This window comes from Anser anser, assembly GCF_964211835.1.
Source record: "Anser anser genome assembly, contig: SUPER_W_unloc_10, whole genome shotgun sequence".
In the NCBI taxonomy this organism is placed as follows: domain Eukaryota; kingdom Metazoa; phylum Chordata; class Aves; order Anseriformes; family Anatidae; genus Anser; species Anser anser.
Genome location: NW_028154222.1, coordinates 23,373 through 32,429, shown reverse-complemented (window position 1 = coordinate 32,429; position 9,057 = coordinate 23,373). Strand labels below are relative to the sequence as shown.

The 9,057-nt window shown below is 46.8% G+C and overlaps 1 long non-coding RNA gene across 1 annotated transcript; it reads right to left on the bottom strand.

Annotated features, from left to right (window-relative positions):
- Positions 1–5,860, bottom strand: LOC310888834. Its single transcript, XR_014576198.1, has 2 exons — positions 5,078–5,860; positions 1–5,016 (listed from the first exon to the last, which is right to left on the bottom strand). It is a non-coding gene; the product is annotated as an uncharacterized lncRNA (long non-coding RNA).
- Between the last annotated feature and the right edge of the window lie 3,197 nt (positions 5,861–9,057).

The window sequence follows — 9,057 nt, the reverse complement described above, 5'->3', positions numbered from 1 at the left end:
GTGATTATATGAAGGTGCTTTATTCAGCGCTGGAAGCCGGGGCAGGTGCCCAAATCTGGCTTCGAGTCCCGTTACTTCCCAGCCATTATTTATACATTCAACATTGCGTAAGGTATACATATTCATTACAGGTGGTAACATCAGCCTCGCATTTCATTCTAATTAGCTCCCCTCCCCTTTGCACATGCGTGGCGCACTCTGGTGGTCGTCCAGGTGGTCGTCCAGATGAAGTAAGGAGTCTTCCTCTCCGCTAAACTTTTCACCTTTCTCACTCGACGCATGCTCCCTCCGCTCCTTGGTTCTGCTTCAACTCATTTCAGCATTTCCAGGCCCTTATCCAAGGTCAGGTTGTACCTGTTCCCTTCCAGGGTTCCCCTTCAACGATTCCTTTAAATGTTCAGTGTACTCCCTAAGTTTCCAGTGTACATAGATTAATTGATAATGTAAGTACATTTGGCAATGCTTAATTATACTGTATGTCCCATCACCTAAGAGACATTAGTAAAACATCCATTCGATTCTCCCCAACACTAACATTTCCCCCCTTTGAAAATACTTCACTCATACCAAGAGCAAGTATTTTCATTACTATTAGGTTGAATCAGGTTAGTAGAGGTTAGTGAGTATAACTTGATATAGAGATTAGTAAGTATAATCTTAACGCATCTTCGTTAGTCTACTATCTTATTGATTCCTCTATGCCTGCTTGTTAACGCTAGTATTATAGGATGGGGGTGGAGTAAGTGGGATAGGGTGTTCTGGGTGATTCCCAGTAACCTACTAACCTCCTTAACCACATTGGCAATGAAATGTGGTCCCCTGTCTGAAGAAATACCCAATGGTACACCAAATCTAGGGATTATTTCCTGTAGTAACCATTTTACCGTTTCCTTTGCTTGGTTGGTGCGACAGGGAAGGGCCTCCGGCCATCCTGAAAAAGTATCAACCCCTACCAATAGGTATTTATAACCTCTTGCTTTAGGCAGTTCTACGAAGTCTATTTGCCAGTAATCTCCAGGCTCTATCCCAGCTCTAGTTCTTCCCATCTCAGCATGTTTCCTTGCTACCGGATTATTCTTTAAGCAAAGCTCACATTTTGACATTACTGACTTTGCCATTGTTAACATGTGTACCGAGATGACACCTCGTTTCAAATAGGTCACCATTGCTCCTGCACCCCAGTGACATTCATTATGTTTTATTTGTAAGATTTCTCGCATTACTATAGGAGGCACTATAAGTTGTCCTGTCGCAGTCACATACCATCCGTCAGGATTCTTCTGGGCCTTCATCAAATTTGCAAGTCTCTCGTCTTCTGCTGAATACTTTGGGTCTTTAGGTAATTTAAAACAAGAGAGGCCTACCTTCGATGGAATTAGAGCCATTGCTTTCCATACTTCACGCGCAACCTTCCGGGCCGTCAAATCTGCCAGTCTGTTACCTTCTGCAATCTCTGACGCCCCTCCTTGATGGGCTTTACAATGCATTATGGCCACCTGTTGGGGTTTCTGTACAGCTGTTATTAATTTCAATATTTCTTCCTGGTATTTTATATTAGTCCCTTGTGAGGATAGCATTCCCCTTTCTTTCCATAATGCCCCATGTACATGAACTACCCCGAATGCATATTTTGAATCTGTCCAAATATTCACGTTCTTACCCTCGCTTAGTTCCAGGGCTCATGTCAGGGCAACTATTTCTGCTCGTTGGGCTGAAGTCCCCGGAGGTAGGGAATTTGCCTCAATCACTACCTTTGATGTTGTTACCGCGTATCCTGCATAACGAGTCCCATTTTCCACAAAGCTGCTTCCATCCGTGAAAAGTTCCCAATCTGGTCTCTCCAGAGGCTGATCCTTTAAGTCTGTTCTGCTGGCATAGGTATGTTCGATGATCTCCACGCAATCATGACTGAGGTCTCCTTCCTCCGTAGTTGTTCCTAGAAACACTGCTGGGTTCAATAAGTTAGTAGTTCTTAAGATTACATCATCTTGCTCAGTTAGTATAGCTTGATATTTCATCGTTCGGCTGGGCGATAGCCAGTGGCCCCCCTTTTGCTCCAATACCGTAGTCACCATATGTGGCATGAACACCTCAATTCGTTTCCCTAATGTGAGCTTCCTGGCTTCCTGTATTAAAAGGACTGTGGCTGTCACGGCCCTTAAACACGAGGGCCATCCAGCGCTTACCGCATCCAATTGTTTAGAAAAATACCCCACAGGTCTTTTCCAGCTCCCAAGTCGCTGGGTCAGTACTCTTAACGCCAATCCTTGTCTCTCATGCACAAACAGCTGGAAGTCCTTTGGTAAGACCGGCAAGCCCAAGGCAGGCGCCTTTATCAGGGCTTCCTTTAATTTCTTAAAGGCCTCTTGTTGTGGCTTTCCCCAGGTAAACGTACAGGCCTTTTGGGTTTCATAGAGGGGCTTTGCTATGAGTCCATAGTCCATTACCCACAGTCTGCACCACCCGGCCATACCTAGGAAAGCCCGTAGTTCGTGCAAATTTCGCGGCTCGGGGATTTCGCAAATAGCTTGTATTCGGTTAACTCCCAATTTTCTTTGTCCTTGAGAAATTTCACATCCCAAATAAATTACTGTTGTGCACGCGATTTGTGCCTTTTGTTTAGAAACCTTGTACCCATTTAGTCCCAATTGATTCAAAATATCAATAGTTACCTGAATACATTCTGACTCTCCTTCGGTAGCTATTAATATATCGTCCACATATTGTAACAGCAGGTATCGATCCTTTGGTACCTGAATTTGTCCTTGGTTAATCCAATCTTCTATTTCTTTAGCTAGTTGACCGCCGAAGAGGGTCGGGCTATTCTTGAATCCTTGAGGCAATCTTGTCCAGGTCAGTTGCATCTTCCGTCCGTTCCGTGGATTTTCCCATTCAAAAGCAAAGAGTTTTCTACTATCCTTGTCAATGGGTATGCAGAAGAAGGCATCTTTTAAATCAATTACCGTAAACCACTTATATTTCTCTTTTACAGATGTTAACAATGTATAAGGATTAGCCACCACTGGGTGAATATCTTTTGTTATTTCGTTTATTGCCCTAAGGTCCTGCACTAGCCTGTATTCCCCATTAGGTTTCTTTACTGGGAAAATTGGGGTATTATATTCAGATTTGCATTCCTCCAGAATGTGGTAGCTAAGAAATTTATCTATAATCTTTACTATTCCTAGCCTAGCTTCTAGCTTCAATGGGTACTGTTTAATCCGTACCGGTCGGGCCCCTTCCTTAAGTTCAATTTTTACTGGCTGGGCTACTTTTGATTTTCCAGGCACGTCCGTTTCCCAAATTGCAGGCATTACTGCATTTTCTACCTCTTTTGGGATATGAGGAACAGCCTTCTCTTTAATCATTAATATTTGTCCCACTTTTGATTCCGGGATTCTCATAATCAATTCTCCATCTTCAAACATTATGGTAGCGTTTAGTTTAGTTAGCAAATCCCGTCCCAAAAGAGGAATAGGGCATTCTGGTACATATAAAAATTCATGCGTAATTTCTTTACCTCCAAACCGTAAATCAAGGGGTTGTAAGAACGGCCGTATTTCCTCCTTCCCCTGCCCCTTAATCCTGCATGTTCTCTCCCTTGAATTACTGCTAATAAGTTCTGTTGTTGCCTTTTTGTCGTTTCCTTTTCCCTGTTATTATACACTTTCCAGGTTATTTCCAACAGCCTATCCAAATTTCTCAAATCTGCACCTTCCAACTTTTGCAATTTCTTCCTAATATCCTCTTGGGCTTGTCCCAGGAAAATGAGTGCTAATTGAGCTTTAGCTTGCTCAGTCTCTACGTCTAAATCTGTATATTTCTTAGCAGTTTCTTTCAATCTCTCTAAAAAGGCGGAAGGTGATTCCGCTTTTTCTTGCCTGACATTATACAATTTTGACCAATTTATGGTCCGGGGCATGGCATTCTGTACCCCGACTTGTACCCAATCTTGATATCTCTTCAGCCTCCTTATTCCATCCCCTGTGTTATAATCCAATTGGGGATCCTCAGTGGGGAAGTTTTGATCTAGATTTCCAAGCACTAATCCATTTCGTATATCTTCTCGGGCTCTCTCTCTGGCTGCCCGCAATACCATGTCTTTTTCTGTCGAGTCCATCAAAGTATCCAGGATCACCTGGAGATCATCCCAATTGGGATTTTGGGTTTTAATTATCATTTTCATTACCCTAGCTACTTTATCTGGGTTTTCCCTGTAGGTGCCGGCTGCTTGTTTCCATATCATTAAATCCCCAGCCGAAAAAGGCACCTTAACATATACCGGTCCTTCTGTCCCCACTCCTTGCCTGAGGGGAGCGATTATTTTCCCTCCCTGTTCATTTATAGTTTCTCCTGCCCTTCGCTGTTGCCGGGTCCTATGTGACACAGGGGAGGCTAAAGTCGGGGATTCTCCATCACTACTGCTATCTTCCTTTTCTCTTTTCCCTCCCTGTCCTGGCTCTTCCGGCGGAGCCGACGGCGCAACTTCCAAATCAATATTTCCATTATTCATTTCCCCATAATACTTATTATTCTCTATTGCCTGATGCTGTATACAGCGTCCCTCCTTAGTACATGCACAACAACGTTCCTCAGTTGAAACCTCAAGCACCATTATTCCACAAGCATGCTGCCATTCAGGCTTTCGGCGCAAATAAAAGAATAATTCCACATACGGCAGTTCATCATATTTTCCTTCCCGCTTGCAAAATAGCATCAATTGTAAAATTGTATTATATTGCAATGTTCCATTCTCAGGCCAAGTTTCTTGGTCCTCTAGTTTATACTGTGGCCACCAAATATTACAATAATCAATCAGCTTTCCTTTCCGCATTTCTTGACCAAAACCTCCCTCTTTCCAGTGTGCTAGCAAACACCCCAGCGGGGATGTCCGTGGGATAGGTACATCTTTTCCCAGAATTCCTTTAATCTTTTTCATTTTGAGCTTATGATACAAACCCAAAAGCTGCCGGAGCAGCAGCACACTCTCCCAGAAGCTGCCGGAGCAGCAGCACACTCTCCCAAAAGCTGCCGGAGCAGCAGCGTGCTCTCCCAGAAGCTGCCGGAGCAGCAGCACGCTTTCCCAAAAGCTGCCGGAGCAGCAGCGTGCTCTCCCAGAAGCTGCCGGAGCAGCAGCACGCTTTCCCAAAAGCTGCCGGAGCAGCAGCGTGCTCTCCCAGAAGCTGCCGGAGCAGCAGCACGCTTTCCCAAAAGCTGCCGGAGCAGCAGCGTGCTCTCCCAAAGCTGCCGGAGCAGCAGCACGCTTTCCCAAAAGCTGCCGGAGCAGCAGCGTGCTCACCCAGAAGCTGCCGGAGCAGCAGCACGCTTTCCCAGAAGCTGCCGGAGCAGCAGCGTGCTTACTACATACCAATAATACCAGGTGCTGACCCTTCAGCACAAACCAATACAATTACCAATACCAAACCACCAATGCCGAACCTGCAGAGCTTTCGCTCTGTCTAACGGACGGCGCCTAGGCTTACCCCGGGAGCTCCCTGCCCAACCGAGCGTGGCTTTCGCCGCGTCTGACCGGCAGGCTTTCCCAGCCAAATCGGTACCGAATACCCAAGTTGAAAGCACCTTTGCTTACCACTCCAGTGGTACGTCGTGAGCAGCGGAGGTCGGTCGTGGTCGACTGCTCCCCGAGAATCCCTCGGTGCCGGCTGGAGCGAAACCGAGACACGATCCGCCTCAGCAGTGCCCACGCAGTCCCATCTGGGTCGCCAAAATGTTAGCGTAGCAACCACATAACCACCAAGTGATTATATGAAGGTGCTTTATTCAGCGCTGGAAGCCGGGGCAGGTGCCCAAATCTGGCTTCGAGTCCCGTTACTTCCCAGCCATTATTTATACATTCAACATTGCGTCAGGTATACATATTCATTACAGGTGGTAACATCAGCCTCGCATTTCATTCTAATTAGCTCCCCTCCCCTTTGCACATGCGTGGCGCACTCTGGTGGTCGTCCAGGTGGTCGTCCAGATGAAGTAAGGAGTCTTCCTCTCCGCTAAACTTTTCACCTTTCTCACTCGACGCATGCTCCCTCCGCTCCTTGGTTCTGCTTCAACTCATTTCAGCATTTCCAGGCCCTTATCCAAGGTCAGGTTGTACCTGTTCCCTCCCAGGGTTCCCCTTCAACGATTCCTTTAAATGTTCAGTGTACTCCCTAAGTTTCCAGTGTACATAGATTAATTGATAATGTAAGTACATTTGGCAATGCTTAATTATACTGTATGTCCCATCACCTAAGAGACATTAGTAAAACATCCATTCGATTCTCCCCAACACTAACAAGAGGACTGGAGCAACTGTCGTAAAAGGACAGGCTGAGAGAACTGGGCATGTTTATCCTGGAAAAGAGAAGACTGAGGGGAGACCTCATTAATGTATATCAGTATCTGAGGGGAGGGTGTTGAGAGGATGGAGCCAGTCTCTTTTCAGTTGTGGGTCTAGGGTCTAGGCTGATGGGCCTATAGTTCCCTGGGTCTTCCTTACGACCCTTCTTATAGATGGGCATCTGTTGTGGTTTAACCCGGCTGGCAGCTAAACACCACACAGCCGTTCGCTCACCCTCCCCCCTCCCTCTCTGGGATGGGGGAGAGAAACGGGAAAGTGAAGCCGGTGAGTTGAGATAAAGACAGTTTATTAAGACAGGAAAATAATAATAACAATAATAATAATAATAGTGATAATGATAATAGTATTAATAATAATAATGTGTAAGAAAACAAGTGATGCACAATGCAATTGCTCACCACCCGCTGACCGATGCCCAGCCTATCCCCGAGCAGCCGGCCCCCCACCCCGGCCAGCCACCCCTATATATTGTTTAGCATGACGTCAGATGGTATGGAATACCCCTTTGGCCAGTTTGGGTCAGCTGTCCTGGGTCTGTCCCCTCCCAGCTCCTGCTGCACCCCCAGCCTGCTCGCTGGCAGGACAGAGCGAGAAGCCGAAAAGTCCTTGGCCTGGAGTAAACACTGCTCTGCAACAATTAAAACATCAGCATGTTATCAGCGCTCTTCTCATCCTAATCCAAAACATAGCACCCTACCAGCTACTATGAGGAAAAATTAACTCTGTCCTAACTGGAACCAGGACAGATATCCACCCATTCCATACCATTTATGTCATGCTCAGGTTACACTCTTTCCAATACCTTGTAATTAATCACCATTTTCATCTATGATATATAGCAATCATGGTAGTGATGACATACAGTATTATATAATAATTAACATACTACAATTCAACTCATGGGCTATTCTCACCCAGTATCAAATCCCCTTGAGGCACACACCGGCCCTCCCCATTCTTTTGCATTACCCACCAAGTGCATCCAGGTCCCTGAGCAAAAGCAATCCCACGAATGGGTTTGCCTTTTCCCGAGGCAGGAGCAGCCCAGACTGTTTTACCCAGCATGTTTCTTACGTGCACTACAGGAACTTTATCCCCTTCTACAGTGCGTAACAGGTTTGTTTGGGCAGGTCCAGCTCGGTTGGCAGATCCCCTGGTATTGACTAACCAGGTGGGCTTTGCCAAATGTGTATCCCAATTTTTGAATGTCCCAGCACCCATTGCTTTCAGTGTAGTCTTCAACAGTCCATTGTATCGTTCAACTTTTCCAGAGGCTGGTGCATGATAGGGGATGTGATACACCCACTCAATACCATGTTCTTTGGCCCAAGTGTCTATAAGGTTGTTTCGGAAATGAGTCCCGTTGTCTGACTCAATTCTCTCTGGGGTGCCGTGTCGCCATAGGACTTGCTTTTCAAGGCCCAGGATAGTGTTCCGGGCGGTGGCATGGGGCACAGGATATGTTTCCAGCCATCCGGTGGTTGCTTCCACCATTGTAAGTACGTGGCGCTTGCCGTTGCGGGTTTGAGGGAGTGTGATGTAATCAATCTGCCAGGCCTCTCCATATTTATATTTCAGCCATCGTCCTCCATACCAAAGAGGTTTTGACCGTTTGGCTTGCTTGATTGCAGCACATGTTTCACAGTCATGAATAACCTGTGCTATAGTGTCCATGGTCAGGTCCACCCCTCGATCACGAGCCCATCTGTAGGTTGCATCTCTACCTTGATGGCCTGAGGTGTCATGGGCCCATCGGGCTATAAATAATTCACCTTTATGTTGCCAGTCCAGGTCCACCTGAGCCACTTCACTCTTAGCAGCCTGATCCACCTGCTGGTTGTTTTGATGTTCTTCAGTAGCCCGATTCTTGGGCACATGAGCATCTACATGGCATACCTTTACAACCAGGTTCTCTACCCGGGCAGCAATATCTTGCCACAATGCCGCAGCCCAGATGGGCTTGCCCCTGCGCTGCCAGTTGTTCTGCTTCCATTGCTGTAACCACCCCCACAGGGCATTTGCTACCATCCATGAATCAGTATAGAGATAGAGAACTGGCCACTTTTCTCGTTCAGCAATATCTAAAGCCAGCTGAATGGCTTTCACTTCTGCAAACTGACTCGATTCACCTTCTCCCTCAGCAGCTTCTGCAACTCGTCGTGTAGGACTCCATACAGCAGCTTTCCATCTCCGATGCTTTCCCACAATACGACAGGACCCATCAGTGAACAAGGCATATTTCTTCTCATTTTCCGGTAGTTTGTTGTACAGTGGGGCTTCTTCAGCACGGACCACCTCCTCCTCTGATGATATCCCAAAGTATTTGCCTTCTGGCCAGTCCATAATCACCTCCAAGATTCCTGGGCGACTGGGGTTTCCTATTCGAGCCCGCTGAGTAATCAGTGCAACCCACTTGCTCCATGTAGCATCAGTTGCATGATGTGTAGAGGGGACCCTTCCTTTGAACATCCAGCCTAGTACCGGCAGTCGGGGTGCCAGGAGGAGCTGCGCTTCAGTACCGACCACTTCCGAAGCAGATCGAACTCCTTCATATGCTGCCAATATCTCCTTTTCAGTTGGAGTATAGCGGGCCTCAGATCCTCTGTATCCCTGACTCCAAAACCCCAGGGGTCGACCTCGAGTTTCCCCAGGTTCTTTCTGCCAGAGGCTCCAGGTGGGGCCATTCTCCCCGGCTGTGG